At 43.2% G+C, this 20,644-nt stretch overlaps 1 pseudogene; it reads right to left on the bottom strand.

Annotated features, from left to right (window-relative positions):
- Nucleotides 1-1,353: 1,353 nt before the first annotated feature.
- LOC106581706 (myosin-IIIb-like) overlaps nucleotides 1,354-20,644 on the bottom strand; it is an 80,986-nt pseudogene continuing 61,695 nt past the window's right edge.

Genomic DNA, 20,644 nt, shown 5'->3' with positions numbered 1-20,644 from the left:
ACACTCCAGTTTCACCTCAGAATATAAGCGATCACCAGGGGCGTCAGCAGGATAGACACAGGAAGAAGCCTGGTCTTCAAACATCTGGCAGGGCCAGGCTTCCATCAATTGCTCAACCTCAGGATTAAAAAAAGGCCTCAGATCTGCAGGGATCAAAGTGTGCCCTGGGTTTCTGAGCCACCGTGGCCTCCCTCAACATATTCAAATATGGTTTCCTGAAAGCAACTGGAGCCACAAGCAGACCTCAGAACACAAACGGGGAGGAAAGGGATAATGGATACCTGGAAGTCTGTGTGTTCTCTGCACACAACAGAAGTAAAGCATTAGGAAAGCCCGTGGCTTATTGAAAAGGAAAAAGTTCTGTCACAGCATTTAGCATTTTGCCCAAAAACTATTCCCCTGCACTTAGGTGAGGGGAATTTCAAACTTCATTAATGAACCTAGCTATTAATAATGAATATTTTCCCAAACACTGTTCCCAATTCATAATGGCATGACTGCTTAATTATTTTTGCTATAAAGCAGGGAACTACTACTCCTTCCAGCATTTCCCTTTATATTCACATCACATGTCATTAATTCTTAAAAGCAGTCCCTCGTCAGCGGCAGTGATGCTTCAGAGCGGGGGTCACCTGTATCTGGCATTACCGGATTAGCCGCTATCTAACCCAGACCTGCTGTGGCGTGCTGACACTAATCCTGCGCCCGCTGGAGAGCACTGTCTGTGTTATATTATCATGTCTAATCCACGTAATCTCCTGGCCACGCTGCTAAACGGTATTCCACCTCTGTCTCTTACCTCAGACTCCTAATAACATTAATGAAGGGCCGAGCCCCCATTACCCAGACAGGCTAGCGGTGGGCTGGGTGACGGCCGTAATCAGCAACCCCCTGCTCAGCCACCCACTCAGCCTCCCAGGCAGCATGAATTAATGGAATTCAGCGCCTTGGGCAAAAAGGAAACCAAACATATGTTCAACAAATCAGGGTTTGTGTTTTTTTCCTGTCACCATTGCTATGTGGGTCTATTAGAGACATTGATGGGATCTTTAGTGAAGGGCTCGGCGTGTGGGAGAATGAGGCTTTGAAGTGCTCGGTGCTTCTAAAACCCTCGCGATGAGACGTCGTTTATGATGAGCTGACCAAGGTTATTAAAATACCACAGAAATGATTACTCATAATACGCCATCCCTTTGTTGTCAACAAAAAAAATGGCAGGAAGGATTGGTAGGGATGAAAGGTTGAAAGGGGTTCTGTATTAAAAATAGCACTTTATCCATTAAAGCAGGATTTCTCCTGTCTCCTTTTGTAATTACCTGCACCCGCCAGCTGTGTGCTCGGGCTTACCTTGTTTACACTGTGTGTCTCGCAGACTGCCTGTCTCCCTGCAAGGCTTCTCTACTGTGTCTTCTATCGCTTTGTCTCGGCTGTTGTCTCTCACTTGTCTATCATGGTTGTCGGGGGCAACCTTTAAAGAAGAGGCATAAACACAGCCTGAAGAATACTGTCAATGGAAACAGAAAATACATAGACTGACAGACAGACAAGTAAAAGCAGGCTGCCTATTTATTATTGGTTCATAGTCATGTCTTATTGTCATGTCTTATTATTGTTTCTTACTCAGTTACTGGATTCAAATTCATTTATTTGGAATTTACTGTTTTGGCAGACGCATTTACTAGAACCCATGAATGTGTTTTGCAATGTTAATCACATGCTAATGCAATCGCATTGGCCCCTCTATTACCCCCTACCTTCCTGCAAATAGCAGCATACTGACTTAATTGTGAGGGTGAAAATAACAGCACACACAGACGTCCTATCATATTTAATTTTATCTTTAAATAAAAGAGCTATAGGAAAGTATTAATCTGCTTAACATTTCTAAGTACATCCTCCAAAGGATTTTGCTTTTTTAATCTTACATATGCTCAGCAGAGTTACTGGCAAAAACTCTACCTTTTCCTCATTTCATCCTTTCAACATCAAATGGTGAGCAGCAAAAATTGGATCAGACTTCAAAGACTGTGATGTGCTCCAAGTCACGGAGTGGCTCTTCTATTTCACATATTGAATTCGAGCAGGATATCAAAGTGGTACCAAAGAACCTCAGGTCTTTACTAAAAAAGGGCTCTTACATCTGTAGAAAGAGAAGCGCAAAGACAAATCACCTCAGGGAACAGCGAGCATTTATTCTCAGCAGTGAATTTCCAGCCTTTTGATTCTTCCATTCCCGTACCACCCAGTCGCTCCTCTGAGATGGAGTTTGGAGCAAGAGAAGTCTTTTGTCTCAAGGACTCCAAAAAAAAAACTCTCACGAATAATCTATGTTCAAGGGGCTTTGTAGAAGTACAGTATTATGAATACATAGCTGAAGCTAGAGCCGCATGCTAAAATGCTTAATTTCTCTGATATAAACTTACCTTCTCTCTATCATCATTGAAAATGTGTCTGCCATCATATCGACAAAAGGTGAAAAAGATAGTTTAGAGGACTGACCCTAAACCCCCTATCACAATAGATCTAATGTGGTACAGTAGATATAATCAAAATTCAAAGACACACTACACAGGAGCAATAGAACAAAAACATTTGGCAGTATGATGCAATAGAAACCTTAGGAGATGGACACAAACATAGACAGTGTGCACTGAGGGATATAAAAGGGGAAAGTAACAGTGTCTAGGTAAAAGCACGCAGATCTTAAAAGGAGAGCATGTGCCAGATCACGTCACAATAAATCTATATGGAGCGATTCCAACACTGATTAAACAGAATTGTTAAGTTGAGTTTTGAAGTTTTCTCACCAGGGAATATGATTGTAAACATGGAGAAAAATTCCCAGAAGAAAAACTCAGCCCGGGTATACAGCAAGCATAACATTTTCAGATGTAAAAATCTAGTAAGAGTCTGGAGAGATGCATTGCCTTGACCGACAAAGTCAACAAAAGTTGAAATTAATAAAGATTTCATCTCCTCCATCAAAATGGAGGATCTGTGCATCAGTTGGCAATATAGTGCCAAACCCAACCCACTGGGTTCACCACGTCATTTCAACGTGGACATTTGGGTAATATTTGGTTGAGACGTTGATCAATGAGATTTCAACATTTATTCACCCACTCAAAAAGGAAAGACAGAAGTTTGTTGAATTCCTAATGTGTTATCACTATCCCTCGACCATCTAAAAGCACAACTAAATTTCAATGGGAAAACAATGTGTGATTTTTGGTTTATTTGTCATCTAAATGTGTTATCACGGCGCTTTCAACCATTTAATAGCACAACAAAGTTGGAATACAATGTCAGAGATCTTATCACTGTGCTTCGTCTAATAGCACAATCAAATGACCTGGATTGCAGGTAACTGCCTGCCTGCCGGTAACCTAGTGGTTAGAGCGGCTAGCCTAGTGGTTAGAGCGGGTAGCCTAGTGGTTAGAGCGTTGGGCCAGTAACTGAGAGGTTGCTGGATTGAATCCCTGCGCTGACAAGGTAAAAATCTGTTGTTCTGCCCCTGAGCAAGGCAGTTAACCCATTGTTCCCCGGGTGCCATGGATGTCAATTAAGGCAGCCCCCTGTACCTTTCTGATTCAGAGGGGTTGGGTTAAATGTGGAGGACACAATTCAGTTGAATGCATTCAGTTGTACAACTGACTAGGTAGCCCCCTTTCCCCTTAATATTACATTAAAAGGTGCAAGTGGTCAATGCTGTTTGAGATTCTGCACAGATTATTGTAGCAATTGTGAGGATTTCCAAAGTCCTGCAACCTTTGCATGCTATGTTGAACATGCACTCTTTCTATGATTATGTAAGCCATGAATACTGTAGTTATAGTAACCTCAAAATGTGGCCATCTATGTGTTACTCATTTGAAGGTTGAATAAATACTGTTACATTAGTTTGTAAGATAGCCTTAACTTTAGGCTATTTACAGTGTTACAAAAGTAATATTGAATTGTGTTTGGTTGACAATGCAACCAAATATCAACATTTAAAAGAGATGTATCTAATGCTTGGATAGTTCCATTTGAGCCACTGGCTTAATCTTATTTTTTAACTTGTATTTTTCGTTTAGTTGGAGACGTGAATCCAACATACGCGTTAACTTGTCGACAAGTTAATAGGCGATTTACTGTATTCCAAAAGTCCAATGTATTTTCCACTGTTACGTTCCCCAGTAAGAAAACGAAAAATGTGACTCAAACAGAAGGGGGAACTAACAAAGAGTCAGCGACAACAACCAAAACGAAACAGGTGGGGTTTTAGGAGGGGTTCTAAAATCCACTCATGTGGGGTGTCCACTGAAAGTTGTGTTACAACAAAGAACTGGGACCTAAAAAACACCCACCATGAGAGCCCACTAAGAGGCAAACAAAAGAAAAACCCACACCAAACTTTTAAGACAGGAAGCAAACCAGAAAGGTGGAGCAAAACGAAAATCGGGGAAGTCGGATAAAGGATTGTTGAGCTAGAAATCTAAATAGGGAGAGCCAACTAAAGGTGTTAACCCTCCGCATCTATCAAGACAACTGGAGCATAGGGGAAACACCTTCCCACTAACGAGATGACAAGCCAGCACTGGTGTAACACATACTGACTAACGAGGTGACACCAAACGGTGTGCCCTACGTGCTGACGAGCTATACGTGCTAAAGTCCAACCTAAAAACATAAATTGAAAAACAAAAACTTGTAACACCAAGTAGATTCCATATCACAATATGTTGACACATCACGTAGAAACAACATTGATTCAATCAGTTTGTGCCCAGTGGGAAGGATTTTCTATGTATTTACCCTCTAAAAATTGCATTTTAAACCTGTCAGTTCAGACCCTTAAAGGCCCAATGCAGTCAAAAACATCCTTTCCCTGTGTTTTATATATATTTCTACACTATGAGGTTGGAATGATCCTGTGAAATTGTGAAAATTATAGTAGGGTAGGCCGTCATTGTAAATAAGAATTTGTTCTTAACTGACTTGCCTAGTTAAATAAAGGTTAAATAAAAAATATATTAAAATAATTGTGTAAGAGCCGTTTGAAAAGACTGCCTGAAAATGCAGTCTGTTTTGGTGGGATGGGGTTTGGGCCTGTCTGGTGGCATCACCAGTAAATCCGTTAATAGACCAGTAACAAAGATAGTTCCAAGCCTCTCTGCCAATAACAGCTAGTTTTCAGTCTTCCCCTCCCCACTCAGACCACTCCCAGACAGTCCTAGCAAAATGATTGCTTGAGAAATTGCTATTTTTGTTCCTTTTTTTACAATTTAAATTGAAAACAATCACAGTAAGGAACTTAACTGTTACCCAGAAATGATTTGATATTGAGATAAAAACAGCTGCATTGGACCTTTAACATTTAAAGATTATGGAATAAACCAATACTATTCTAAATACTAAGGCAAGAGAGAGCAAATAGGGGACTTGAATGAAAGAACAAGTGTTAAAGGAGAGTGTGAGAGTCAGCTAGGTTGGATTTGCGAGCAGCACTGGCCAGACACCATGTATACTGCAGTTCAGCTGCTGCTCTCCTGCTTTGCACATACTTCTTTAATGACTAGTCTGCCATATGCTGAGTAAACACAAACGGCATTCAGCTCTTACATCTGGAGACCAGTTCAGAGCCCAGCCCCGTTAGCGGTCAGACAAGTGCGCTATCTCGGTGGAAAGATATTTAATAGACTTATAAAAAGGAGATGTGGTGCAAGGAGGAGGAGCTTCCTGGTGGTTGAAACAACAATACATTAAAGAGGGGAGGAAATAAATCTGCCCAGTAGAACTCTGGTTGAGTGACTGGTATGCAAACCCCTTTGCCCCATGACTGTGGTCTCTACCGGAGGTCCTTTTGTAAGAACTTGAGAAAGAGCTTGACAGGGGTGCAAACCAGGCTCAGATCGAATGACCTGCAAAGACAGAATATCATCCCCTATTAGGGGCATTGTGGAGGACCCTGCTGTCTGTATGGCTGAACTTTGGAGCATCCTAATCATTAGAGCCTAACGGATACATAAACACAAACAGAGACAGAGATAACTGAAACTGCATGTCCTCGGTGGTGTGGCCTCTTGCCCCTGGGTGAAGATCGACTATGCATGGATAATAAACAGCGAGTAGCAGCAGTGTAAAAACAAGGGGGGGGGGGGGGTCAATGTAAGTAGTCCGGGTGGCCATTTGATTAATTGTTCAACACTCTTATGGCTTGGGGGTAGAAGCTGTTAAGGAGCCTTTTGGTCCTAGACTTGGCGCTCAGGTACCACTGCCGTGCGGTAGCAGAGAAAACAGTCTATGACTTGGGTGACTGGAGTCTTTGACAATTTCTGTAAACAAAGACGTTATCCAGTACTAAAAGGAGGGTTTCATTTTCAAAACAATATGTGAATAAAAAGGGGAACCTCAGCTCTTTTGGATGTATCAAATTAGGGCAATACACATTATTCAGTCAAAGGGCTTAGTGTTTTAGTTGTAAAATTTGACACAGTGGAAAACCGTGTTGCAGTACATTGTTAAACAGCTCTATTTTCCATGGTCTAATCTGATCGATGGTTAGCAGCCCCCCCAGGCCCTGTCGAGATCTGAGGAGCCACCAGGCTCATAAATTTGAAAGGCATCTGTTTATTTAAAAAATGCAAATGCAGGCCCATCTCAAAGGCTATAAACTGCAGTCAAACACACAATGTGAGCATGTTGGAGTGTTCCTTCTGGGGGCTGAGGCCCCACTTATGTAAGGTCGGGCCCTTTCCACAGCCCTCCTGCCCACACACAAACACATCAATGTGCACTTCTACAAAGAGATAGCGAGCAAGGGCTGACAGTGGAGCTTTTCTCACACCAAAAAACCTGTTTACCCATTCCACAATGTTATTTACAAGTGTTTTAATGGAGGACAATTACACAAGGTGAGCAGGCGACTGAGATGCTCCGTGTGCCAGATGAGGGCAGCCCTTAGGAGCCACATAAAACAACGCCAAGTCTCCTCCCCCAGCCCTCATCTTCCCTCCTCAACCCTCCCCCTCTTGGCACCCTCCCTTGTCCTCCAGCGAGAGGCTCAAAGGAGTGGGGGAGGCCCGAAAAGGTTAATGTGCTCACTTTGATCTTCGTCAAGGCACACTGAGTAAGAATTAATTTACATTTCAGATAAAAAGGTTGACAGTACAAAAAGGCATCTTGTTTCTGGTATGTGAGAGCAGCGTAATAGACTGGGAATTTGAGAGAGGAAGTTGTGAGGAAACAGAAGGAATAAGCCTCTCTCTTGCCTTTACTGGGAAAGAGATGAAAGGAAAAAAGGATCTCAATATGCACTGTTCTTCTGAAACATGGAGACCAAAATGCTGCCCAAACTTTCAAAAGCATTTCTTTATACATTATTAATGAATGATTACTGTTTCATGGAATGCTTATTGAGATCAATAAGGTATTTTATGAAACCGTACGATTTTCTGTCTTTTATTCATTTCTCTTAAAAATATTGAAAGAAAACCCCCCCAAGCACATAAACTGGACATACATTCCAGAAGTGCCCTACTGAGTGTGTTGAGTACTTCTGAGAACAATACAACAATATCTCCAATGCTTTACCTGATTTTATGCAAACAGCTGCAGCTTCCCACTCCTTTCTGGTTTGCTTGAGATTCTGTCGGGCAGTGTGGCCCCTCCAGGCTACAGAGAGAAAAAAGCTACTGATCAACCTCAGTGAAACAACATAGACAGCACCTACAGCACGAGATCCCACTTCAAAACACACCACAACCAGGTGGCAATGAGCTAGATCCCTTTGAACTCTCAGAGCTCTTATTGTCTACTCTCTGATGCATTGCTCTTTTGGCCCCTATAGTTCACACTGTGGTTATCAAACTAATCTCTTTAACGAAAACTAGTCCAGATTATGCCAGGTGGAGGTATACCTGACTGGATGATGGCTTCGGGGTTTCTCTTCTCCTCCTCTTGTGGGTAGCGCCTCGCCCCCCAGCCAACCCTTGATGTAGGACTGCATCACCACCACCCGTGCTATCACCTCTCTCAGCAGCAGGTTCAGCTGCTCCACATGGTAGTACTTCAGGAACAACTGACACACAGTACACCCAGGGAGCTTAACATTGAAGCACCTCAATCCATGGACAGAGTTGAGATGCCAGCCATAGGTTTGGAAACAAACATTACTATAATGTATCTGGATAATCATCCCCACTTTACCTTCGTCTTCCCTAAGACCCAGTTTTCTAGTTTGGCCCGCTCCAGGATGGCAACGGCATTCTCTTTGCTGGTGTCAGGAACCTGGTGAGCCCGGAAAGCAAGGTAGTAATACCTACGAAAAAGGGGTGAGGGAAAGATATCTGAGCTTTTACTGTCTGACCTTTATCATACACTCCATGACCAAAAGTATGTGGACACCTGCTCGTCGAACATTTCATTCCAAAATCATGGGCATTAATGTGGAGTTGGTCCCCCCTTTGCTGCTATAACAGCCTCCACTCTTCCACTAGATGTTGGAACATTGCTGAGGGGACTTGCTTCCATTCAGCCATAAGAGCAATAGTGAAGTCAGACACTGGTGTTGGGTGATTAGTCCTGGTTCGCAGTTTGCATTCCAATTCAAACCCAAAGGTGTTCGATGGGGTTAAGGTCAGGGCTCTGTGCAGGCCAGTGAAGTTATTCTACACTGATCTCGACAAACCATTTCTGTACGGACCTTGCTTTCTGCATGGGGCACCATCAGGCTAAAACAGGAAAGGGCCTTCCCCAAACTGATGCCACAAAGTTGGAAGCACAGAATCATCTAGAATGTCATTGTATGATGTAGCGTTAAGATTTCCCTTCACTGGAACTAAGGGGCTTAGCACGAACCATGAAAAACAGCCTCAGACCATTATTCCTCTTCCACCAAACTTTACAATTGGCACTATGCATTCGGGCAGGTAGCGTTCTCCTGGAATGCGCCAAACCCAGATGGTGAAGCGTGATTCATCACTCCAGAGAACACGTTTCCACTGCCCAGAGTCCAATGGCGGCGAGCTTTACACCACTCCAGCCGGCGTTTGGCATTGCGCATGGTAATCTTAGGCTTGAGTGTGGCTGCTCGGCCATGGAAACCCATTTCATGAAGCTCCAGACGAACAGTTATTGTGCTGACGTTGCTTCCAGAGGCAGTTTCTACTCGGTAGTGAGTGTTGCAACCGAGGACAGACCATTTTTATGCACTATGTGCTTCAGCACTCGCCGGTCCTGTTCTGTGAGCTTGTGTGGCTGAGCCTCGTTGCTTCTATACCTTTCCACTTCACAATAACAGCACTTACAATTGACCGGGGCAACTCAAGCAGGGAAGAAATTTGCCAAACTGACTTTTTGGAAAGGTGGCATCCTATGACAGTGCCACGTTCAAAGTCACTGAGCTCTTCAGTAAGGCCATTCTACTGCCAACGTTTGTCTATGGAGATTACATGGCTGTGTGCTAGATATTATACACCTGTCAGCAACGGGTGTGGCTGAAATAGCAGTATCCACTAATTTGAAGGGCTGTCCACATACTTTTGTATATATAGTGTATATCGTAATCATATGTTTTGCTGTGAATTGATGTTTTCAGACCGTTCAGAGACTCTTCCTTCATACAAGTTTATTTAATTTTAATTTAAATCTAAATTAAATGAATGACCATGCATGGATCTGAGGCATGGGTCCACCCACAGTGCACAAAGAAAACGAGACTCACTGAGCCATGAGCCGCTAACAGAGGCCTACTGTCTGAGCTCTTTTTGAACGGACTACGCTCTCTTATTTCAATCACTACACAGATGATGCCCATCAGGGCCAATCTGTGTAAATCAACTCCATGGAATGCCTCTACTTCATTGTCTAAGGCCTTGACTGTCCTGCCTGTCACAGTTTACAAAACACCTGCACAGGACAGAGCTGATATAACTGTTTGTTCAGGGACATCAAGGCTCCCAAACTGCTGGTTCATTCCTTGTGTTCTGGTGTTGGTCAAAGAAACAATGGAGCTGGAAGAAAAACATATTTGAACACCCCCCACCCCATCCCACAGCCTTTCATTCTAATTCCTGTTGATACCTGTTATTTCTTTGATGGCAAATACAAAGCACACTCCTTGGTAACATCAGACGAGCCTTTGATATGAGAGCACACATTTAAATCAGTTTTCCACTTAAGGTGCAGTTTAACTATTGAGTCTGTCAGTATTATTTCTGCCTGGCTCGGATGGGATGGGGTGGACTCAATCGCAAGGTTGTAGTCCTGAAGGAGGACAGAAAGCCAGGGACATGCTAAGATACGGTCTCCTATACTCCAAACAATAGATAGGTCCATTCCATCCAGTAACACAATAGGACTGCAGCGTTTGAACGTTTGAGAATCTAGCCCCCCTTTACCACACACACACACACACACACACACACACACACACACACACACACACACACACACACACACACACACACACACACACACACACACACACACACACACACACACACACACACACACACACACACACACACACACACACACACACACACACACACACACACACACACACACACACTCTATTTGAGGGTTAACAGCCCATTGTCAGGTGAACTGTCACCTTTAACACTGTGAAAATAGCCTCACCAACACCGTCCTAGAATTGGGACAGGCAGAAGAACAGCATATGGTCATTGAGGGTTTTCTGCAAGAAATCAGGCTAAATTAAACACACAATCTTTTAAAAGCTCCCCTGGAGCAGCGGAACTAACCAGCCATCTCACTGCTTTTTACATAGGCCACAAGCCCAAGCTAATTACATTTGATATCGTATTAAAGCTCCCCATTGGAGGTGCCTGGAATATTTTTCAAAGGATAATTGATCAAACGTAGGTTTCCTACATTTCCCCAAGGACCGAGTCTGAGTATGTATTTTATTCTTGACAGGATTCAAGAAGGTTTAAATACCTGCTTTTGGATTTTTTGGTGTGGATAAAAATCAAATCTAAGCTTAATATTTTATTAGGCCGTTTCAACGGAAGAAATTCTCATACCTCTCACATTGGCAGATGTTGCCAGACATTGGGAAAACAAATAAAAACCTTATCTAATATCCTGTATCTAATAGAAAAAATTCAGTAACCCAATTTCATCATTCATGATAACCACCCAGGGAATAATGGGCTCCTATACCAGATATAGACTCTGTCCAGGACACGGAGCACAAAAACAAACCCTTCATGAATAGTAAAGAAATCAATTAAAATGTCTATCCTCAGCCTCAGAGTTCCTCTCTGTTTGAATTCTGACCTTATTTCCCAGTTCCGTGAAGTGAACCCACCCAGTTAAGAGATGTAGTCTTATGCTATCACTAACGACTGCCAATTAGTGAGCCGCTTGCTCTGCTCAAGTTTTTAACTCCTTTCCAATTAAGGAAGCCGTGTTTTGTGTGATGTAGCACACGCCGTGCACTTGTTCTGCTCTAACTCTGGGGTTGTGTCAGCACTCAGCGTGAGTGCACAGCTAGCGCCCCGGCGCCCAGTACATCGCGGTTGTTACCTGTTAACAAACTCTTCAAACAGGATGCGGTGGGAGTAGCCCTGGTGGCGGATGTTCACTGTCTCCGGGACTCCAGTGTAACGCAGCTGCACCATCACCCTCCCCTTACAGGAACCCAGCGCCTGTCTGTCATCGTTGGGCTTTATGCAGCGCACAAAGTGGGGCCAACCCACCACCATCTTAGACAGTAGATCCATCAGGGAGTACTGCCAACGCAGTGAGGAGACAAAGCAAGGCGACGGGGGTGGAGCAAACAAGAAAACAGGGATTATTATTTGCATTATGCATTATTTCCTACGGTCATTGTGGAATTCCCAGATATCGTGCTGATGCTGTTTTGTCATTGTGTCAGCAAAACAATCTTCTTACTGACAGTCTTATTCACGGGTGGATATAAATCGAATAAAAAATGAAAACCCTTTTCTATTTCTGTACTGTATTGGAGTTAAATGAAAAACATTGCTGAAATGGAATGATTGGGTATAGTGATGATGATGATGATGGTGAGGGAGATGTCTGTCTCCTCATGTTGGTGGTTTCCTCAGGGTGCCGCATCATTTCCATGGTGTCCACCTAAACACAAGCTGTCACAATAATTCCTTCCCTCACAATGGGATGGAAAACAGTACATTGTTGCTTGTTCAGTGTTGTCTTTGTAGGGCAGCAGCACCATAAGCACTTAAAGCCAACAGTGTAGGGCCATGGGAGAATTGCAGCTAACGCTGCTCTGTATAATGAGGCTTGCCATCCCAAACCAGATAGTCCTTCCAACAACGGGTTAACGAGGACGCAATATAAGCATTTTAACGGTCCTCACATATCATGGCTTCATCAAAATGTATGACTCAATCTTTATTTCATAGTAAGTCTACACAGCAAAGTGCATATCTTAATGCTTTATTTCATCTCAGCACAGGGGGAAAGGTATGTCAAACATTTTCTGAAAAACTTCATGGAGTAATTGGATGTTCTGACAGTTTACTATGTTCAATGCTGTTCAGATAGAAGTACCAGCAATTATCCTCTTTCTGTTCAACTACTTCTGTTCGTGTATTTTAACCAGGGCCGTCCACACGTCTGCACTAGTTCCATCATTTGTTTGCGATGATAACTTTTATGAGCTTCTCATCGATGAACTGTTTCGAACTTTCCACCGACTTTGATTGAGCTAAAGCGAGCATGCATTTTACATCAGTCATGTTTCAGCGTTTGACAAACCGTTAGCAGGTACTTTATTCTCACAGAGCAGGTATAGTGTGGCTGAGTGTTTCCTGTCTCTGTTACTGTACCACCAACTCAATTTTGCTCTAACAGGAGTACCCCTGAAGTACCCCCTCATGTGTATTTTACCAGTAGGCCAATGGTCTCATGAGTCTTCTCAAGTACCCCCTGTGGATACGTCAAGTACCCCCAGGAGCCCTAGTACCCCTGGATGGGAACCACTGCTGTAGCTCATAAGGTGGTTTGATGCCTTTCCAAAGACTGCATTAAAATGTCAGAATGTCAAACCACAGTGTAAGTGAACCCGCCACATGTTACCTTTAGTCTATCATTAGACTCAAGAAAGATGAGGTAGAAGATACAGTGAATTTGGAAAGTATTCAGACCCCTTGACTTGTTCTACATTTTGTTACGTTTCAGCCTTATTCGAAAATTGATTTTAAAAAGAAAACATTGATGATAATGACAAAGCGAAAACAGGTTGTATTTTTTGTGTGCAAATGTATATATAAAAAAAAAACAGAAGTACCTTATTTACATAAGTATTCAGACCCTTTGCTATGAGACTCGAAATTGAGCTCAGGTGCATCCTGTTTCCATTGACCGTCCTTGAGATGTTTCAACAACTTGATTGGTGTCCACCTGTGGTAAATTCAATTGATTCAACATGATTTGGAAAGGCACACACCTGTCTAAATAAGGTCCCACAGTTGACAGTGCATGTCAGAGCAAAAACCAAGCCATGAGGTTGAAGGAATTATCAGTAGAGCTCCGAGACAGGATTGTGTTGAGGAACAGATCTGGGGAAGGGTACCAAAAAGTGTTTGCAGCATTGAAGGTCCCCAAGAACACAGTGGCCTCAATCATTCTTAAAAGGAACCACGAGATTCTTCCTAGAGCTGGCCGCCCGGTCAAACTGAGCAACCAGAAGAGAAGGACCTTGGTCAGGGAGGTGACCAAGAACCTGATGGTCACAATGAAAGAAGTCCAGAGTTCCTCTGTGGAAATTGGAGAACGTTCCAGAAGGACAACCATCTCTGCAGCACTCCGCCAATCAGGCCTTTATGGTAGAGTGGCCAGACGGAAGCCACTCTTCAGTAAAAGACACATGACAGCCCGCTTAGAGTTTGCCAAAAGGCACCTAAAGGACTCTCAGACCATGAGAAACAAGATTCTCTGGTCTGATGAAACCAAGATTGAACTCTTTGGCCTGAATGCCACGCGTCATGTCTGGAGGAAACCTGGCACCATCCCTACGGTGAAGTATGGTGGTGGCAGCATCATGCTGTGGGGATGTTGTTCAGCAGCAGGGACTGGGAGACTAGTCAGGATTGAGGGAAAGATGAACAAAGCAAAGTACAGAGAGATTCTTGATGAAAACCTGCTCCAGAGGGCTCAGGACCTCAGACTGGGGTGAAGGTCCACATTTCAACAGGACAATGACCCTAAGCACACAGCCAAGACAACGCAGGAGTGGCTTTGGTACAAGTCTCTGAATGTCCTTGTGTGGCCCAGCCAGAGCCCATATTTGAACCAGATCGAACATCTCTGGAGAGACCTGGAAATAGCTGTGAAGCAACGCTCCCCATCCAACCTGACAGAGCTTGAGAGGATCTGCAGAGAAGAATGGGAGAAATTCCCTAAATACAGGTATGCCAAGCTTGTAGAGTCATACCCAAGGAGATGCGAGACTGTAATCGCTGCTAAAGGTGCTTCAACAAAGTACTAAGTAAAGGGTCTGAATTATTTTTTTATTTTTTATACATTTGCAAAAAAATGATGAGGTATTGTGTGTAGATTGATGAGATGAGGGTAAAAACAATTTAATCAAGAAGTAAATAATCTGACATTCCCTTTAAGGGGTACAACACCAAAAATCCTAACGTGAGAAGTATTTTCTTAATATACAATATTTGAGAATGGACAAAATCTTAACTAGACATTATGATTTACTGAATGGTTCTCCTTAAAGGAGATTAGTTCAGACAGTGAGAGATGAACAGAGCAGCAGAGTATCATTTGTATAAATCGCTGACAATTACTTTTATGGTACACTAAGAGCAACAGTGAGGGGGAATGTGCAAAAGTCAGGTTTACTACACTAGTTTATAGGTGAGGTATAACCCCAGATAGCCTTTTCAGAGGGCTGTAGCAGGATGTAATTGTTTATGGCCTAACTGTGGCCTCACGCTGTCTAGAGGCCTTTAACATCCACCAAACTTCTACAATTCAACATGTTGTTCTTTACAACAGGAATTGTAAGAGCAAGCTGTCTGTATCAGCAATCAGCATTTAAAGCCTCCTTCCTCACCAGCTGTTGACAGAAGGGACCACTGAGATACGCCCCCTTTGACAATTCATCCTTGTAGTGCCAGGGGGAATCGCAGTTAAAGGTAGAGCATGGTGCAAATGGACTCAAATGGTTCTCAATGTTCAAATGATTCAAATCGATCTGCTTTAATGGAAGTCACAAGCGAATGCTATGTTGTGTTTGATTTCTACTGTTTGTTTTTGATGTAATGCCTGTAATCTTATATAAGGAGTGATGTGGTCTCAACTTGGATGAAATAATAGCCACCACCATGATGTTTTTGAGTTGTATAAAGGGTTAAGGGAGAAAGAGCCCACCTTGTGGTGTCCTGAGCTGAGCTGGGGTGACAGTGACCTTGAGGCAGCAGTGACTCTCGCCCTGGAAGTGGCCAGATTACCTGTTCAAACCAACACAGCAAAGCAACACGTCAATACAATACCACATACAGGTAACGGAAACTTGAGTAAATGAGGGACATAAAGTATATTGAAAGTAGGTGCTTCCACACAGGTGTGGTTCCTGAGTTAATTAAGTAAATAACATCCCATCATGCTTAGGGTCATGTATAAAACTGCTGGGAAGGCCATTATTTTGGCTAGCATGGCTATGCCCCCTATAGGATGACAATGCCTCCATCCACAGGGCACGAGTGGTCACTGAATGGTTTGATTATCATGAACATCATGTAAACCAAATGCCATGGCCGTCTCAGTAACCAGTCAACCCAATTGAACACTTATGGGAGATTCTGGAGCGGCGCTTGAGACAGAGTTTTCCACCACCATCAACAAAACACAAAATTATGGAATTTCTCGTGGAAGAATGCTGTTCTATCCCTGCAATAGAGTTCCAGACACTTGTATAATCTATGCATTGAAGCTGTTCTGGCTCGTGGTGGCCCAACGCCTTGTGAAGACACTTTATGTTGGGGGTTTCCTTTATTTTGGCAGTTACAGTATACTGTCTATTATACAGAGCAATCCTTTCAATAGAAAAAGTCAACTACTGTACCCAGAGTATTACAGTTGCCATAGAGAGGAAAATCAAGTTAACTCCTGCTTTCAACAAGCATGACTCTGAGAGTAGGCCAGTTCCATTGTGTGGACCAGTGTGTTGGGTAATCCTTCAGGTAGACAGAAAGGGCAGTTTAGGACCAGTCTGAGCTGGATTTTATGGAATCAGCAGCACAGCTGTCTGCACAGCGGTGCTACAGTCCCTCCTGCACATAGACGAGAGGATATGAACCAAGCATATGCAAGACAGTCTGAAACATTTCAAAGTTTCTGCACAAGATGTCCAAATGTTTTCTCTGGCTATATCTTCAGAGGCTAAACTGTGATTAATAGCAGCGAAATAAGCCTTTGAAGCAGGATTGGTGACATCAAAGTCCTAATCCATGGGTGGCAGGATTTTTATAATGAGTGGGAAGTATCTTAACACATTTCAAAGGGTTTACGCCATGAATAAACAATAGCTGCACAGATGTGCCACACACAACCTTTGAAAAATACGGCTCCAGAAACAGGAGGCAGCATTAACCAGGCTGAAGTGCACCCTCCGAGGAAAACCTTTGTTTTTCTTGAAGCAAAAGCTGAATTGACAGACAAAAAAAATCATCCTGGATTTCATAGACCCGTACTTCAATGGACTAAGATGAGGTCATTCCTTTCATGATAATTACAACACTTTAGGTCAGCTCTCAAGGGCTAATAGCTGAGAATGATTCACCTAAAACAACTATGGCATGAAATCACACTTTTCTTGTTCCAACGGACAAACAATCCGTTCATATTCTACAGTATGACTCATACAGTTTTGCATCTCTGGAGAGATACAAATCCATTTGGATTAATTAAAAGTCAGATCAAGTCTAACTTTAGAACAGGAACGTCCTGCTCTTGCCAAAAGGCTCCACTTCGTGCCAAAGGAATGTGTTGTCACATCACACACACAGCTGTAGTCAAGACAGCCCACAACATATGATTTGAAACAGCATATAGTAATTTATTCAACGGTAATAACAATGACATTGTGTTTAGGGTCTGACAGTCACACATTTTGGTCAGAAAGAGTATGACATTGTTGCCACACAAACTCAGCAAAAAAAGAAACGTCCCTTTTTAGGACCCTGTCTTTCAAAGATAATTCGTAAAAATCCAAATAACTCCACAGATCTTCATTGTAAAGGGTTTAAACGCTGTTTCCCATGCTTGTTCAATGAACCATAAACAATTAATGAATATGCAACTGTGGAACGGTCGTTAAGACACTAACAGTTTACAGATGGTAGGCAATTAAGGTCATAGTCATGAAAACGTAGGACACTAAAGAGGCCTTTCTACTGACTCTGAAAAACACCAAAAGAAAGATGCCCAAGGTCCCTGCTCATCTGTGTGAACGTGCCTTAGGTATGCTGCAAGGAGGCATGAGGACTGCAGATGTGGCCAGGGCAATAAATTGCAATGTCCGTACTGTGAGATGCCTAAGACAGCTAGAGGGAGACAAGACGGACAGCTGATCGTCCTCACAGTGGCAGACCACGTGTAAAATCACCAGAGGTGATGGTCGGATTCGTGTTTATTGTCGAAGGAATGAGCATTACACCGAGGCCTGTACTCTGGAGCGGGATCGATTTGGAGGTGGAGGGTCCGTCATGGTCTGGGGCGGTGTGTCACAACATCATCGGACTGAGCTTGTTGTCATTGCAGGCAATCTCAACGCTGTGCGTTACAGGGAAGACATCCTCCACCCTCATGTAGTACCCTTCCTGTAGGCTCATCCTGACATGACCCTCCAGCATGACAATGTCACCAGCCATACTGCTCGTTCTGTGCGTGATTTTCTGCAAGACAGGAATGTCAGTGTTCTGCCATGCCAGCAAAGAGCCTGGATCTCAATCCCATTGAGCACGTCTGGGACCTGTTGGATCGGAGGGTGAGGGCTAGGGCCATCCCCCCCAGAAATGTCTGGGAACTTGCAGGTGCCTTGGTGGAAGAGTGGGGTAACATCTCACAGCAAGAACTGGCAAATCTGGTGCAGTCCATGAGGAGGAGATGCACTGCAGTTCTTAATGCAGCTGGTGGCCACGCCAGATACTGACTGTTACTTTTGATTTTGACCCACCCCTTTGTTCAGGGACACATTATTCCATTTCTATTAGTCACATGTCTGTGGAACATGTTCAGTTTATGTCTCAGTTGTTGAATCTTGTTATGTTCATACACATATTTACACATGTTAAGTTTGCTGAAAATAAACGCAGTTGACAGTGAGAAGACATTTCTTTTTTTGCTGAGTTTAGCTAGCATTGAATGCAAGGGAAGCTAGCGAGCATTTGGTCTCCCTGATCATTTTTTATATATAAAATAATAGCCAATCAGGGTTGAGCTAAACTGAGTGAGCACAGTTGCGAATGGTCCTGTCACACCAAAAAAAAGTGTAAAGGGAAGCCAGGTTGGATTTGGCTTCACACCAATGACATCATCAGAATCCAAAGAAATAAAATGGAATTGTTGCATCTCGTTGTGTTGTTGTCTTCCGGTGGCTAACTAGCTAGCTAAAATTGTCCCATTCCTAAATTAGCCATGGATGGAGATAGGGATTTGGACTTGTGGTTTTACTTAATTCTCTGTACTGGCCAATGATTATAACAACGATTCTGATCCAATCATAAACGTATACATTGTGCCCCAAGCCTGAGAGGATGGATGTTAAACATGTAGCTAGAAGTAGTAGGCTGGTGCATCATTACCCATGAAAGGAAGTTAGGCTAGCAAGCAAGCAAGCATTTTAGCCAGGTAGCCTAGGACAACAAAAAATAAAAGGAAAGGGGGATACCTAGTCAGTTGTACAACTGAATGCATTCAACTGAAATGTGTCTTCCGCATTTAGTGTGTACTGTATGACAGAGTCATAGACAGTTTCATCAAAATGAAAAAGAAGAGGACGGCATTGCTGCCATTCCTCTACAAGTAGGGTGAGTTAACATGTTTTATTCTACTTGCAAGCATGCACACACACACACACACACACACACACACACACACACACACACACACACACACACACACACACACACACACACACACACACACACACACACACACACACACACACACACACACACACACACACACACACACACACACACACACACACACACACACACACACACCACCGTACCATGGACAGCCACATAATATTTATATAGCTTACGTTGATTGGACTAAATCGTTTTTTGTATCTTTTAGTTGTCACTGTATTAGACTAAGCAGAGGTGATTAGATGATGTTGAAGTTGAAATGGTGCTGGATTAGTAGAGGCATATGAACTAACAGGTTATAGAGCAAACAACACAGTTATCACAACACATAGGTTGTAATATGTATTTTTTCCCCTGGCTTGGCTTCCCCAGTGATTTTACCCACGCACCACTACCGCAAACAAACAGAAAATGTACAGAAGCACAGTATTGCATAAACTATGAAATCATGCAGCAGCATACCACCCTGTATCTCACTGCAGGCTTGCCTCTGAGGCTAAGCAGGGTTGGTCCTGGGTGGGAGACCAGATGCTGCTGAAAGTGGTGTTTTAGGGCCAGTAGGAAGCACTGTTTCCTCTGGTCAAAATATCTATATCCCAATGCCCCAGGGCAGTGATTGGGGACATTGCCCTGTGTAAGGTGTCGTCTTTCGGACGGGACGTTAAACGGGTGTCCTGACTCTCTGTGATCACTAAAGATCCAATGGCACTTATCGTAAGAGTAGGGGCGTTAACCCCGGTGTCCTGGCTTAATTCCCAATCTGGCCATTATACCATCATGGCCACCTAATCATCCCTAGCTTCCAATTGGCTCATTCCTCTCCCCTGTAACTATTCCCCAGGTCGTTGATGTAAATGGGAATGTGTTCTCAGTCAAATTACCTGGTAAAATAAAAAAACGATTTAATTCTCATTGTAAACAGGGCTAAGAAATGGAATGACAGAAATTACAATTTATGTCTGACAAAACACATGAGAGACAGTTTGACATTTACTGGGGGGTTTGGGCTGGTCCTGACTCTGTAAAAAGAAAAAAGCACACCCTCCCCCTTCACATGAACTCAAAATAATGTTTACGGCAGCAAATAACAATAACTGTAGCAACCCTGTGTTTATATATGTGGCTATTGACTTTGTCACTTGTTTTTGTGGCACAGTTGATCTCCCGCAGGGCTATGGGCCAGAAGGTTGAGGGTTCGCCGAACACCAGGAACAAGCTCACTCTCCCTGCCTGTTTCATTTACACTACAGTCAGAGCCGGCTGCAGACAATGATCAGCTAGGGGGAAATCAGATTTTCTACATGTGGATGCCATATTAAAAGTTATATTAAATATGTGCAACACATTTTCCACCAACAGGTCTCTGTGCCAATGCACCACACAACCAAGAAACAAAGCATATCAACATCGGGAGCTTCAATATCATGGTTTGCGTTTTCAACACCACAATAAATAGACTATGTCAATCTCGACAAACAGAAAATACATCGATCCCTACTTTGTAGGCCTACCCAGTATTAAAGGCATGGCTTGAC

The sequence above is a fragment of the Salmo salar genome, chromosome 21 (assembly GCF_965601325.2).
Source record: "Salmo salar chromosome 21, fSalSal1, whole genome shotgun sequence".
NCBI lineage: Eukaryota > Metazoa > Chordata > Actinopteri > Salmoniformes > Salmonidae > Salmo > Salmo salar.
This window is presented reverse-complemented; position numbering and strand designations above follow the sequence as displayed.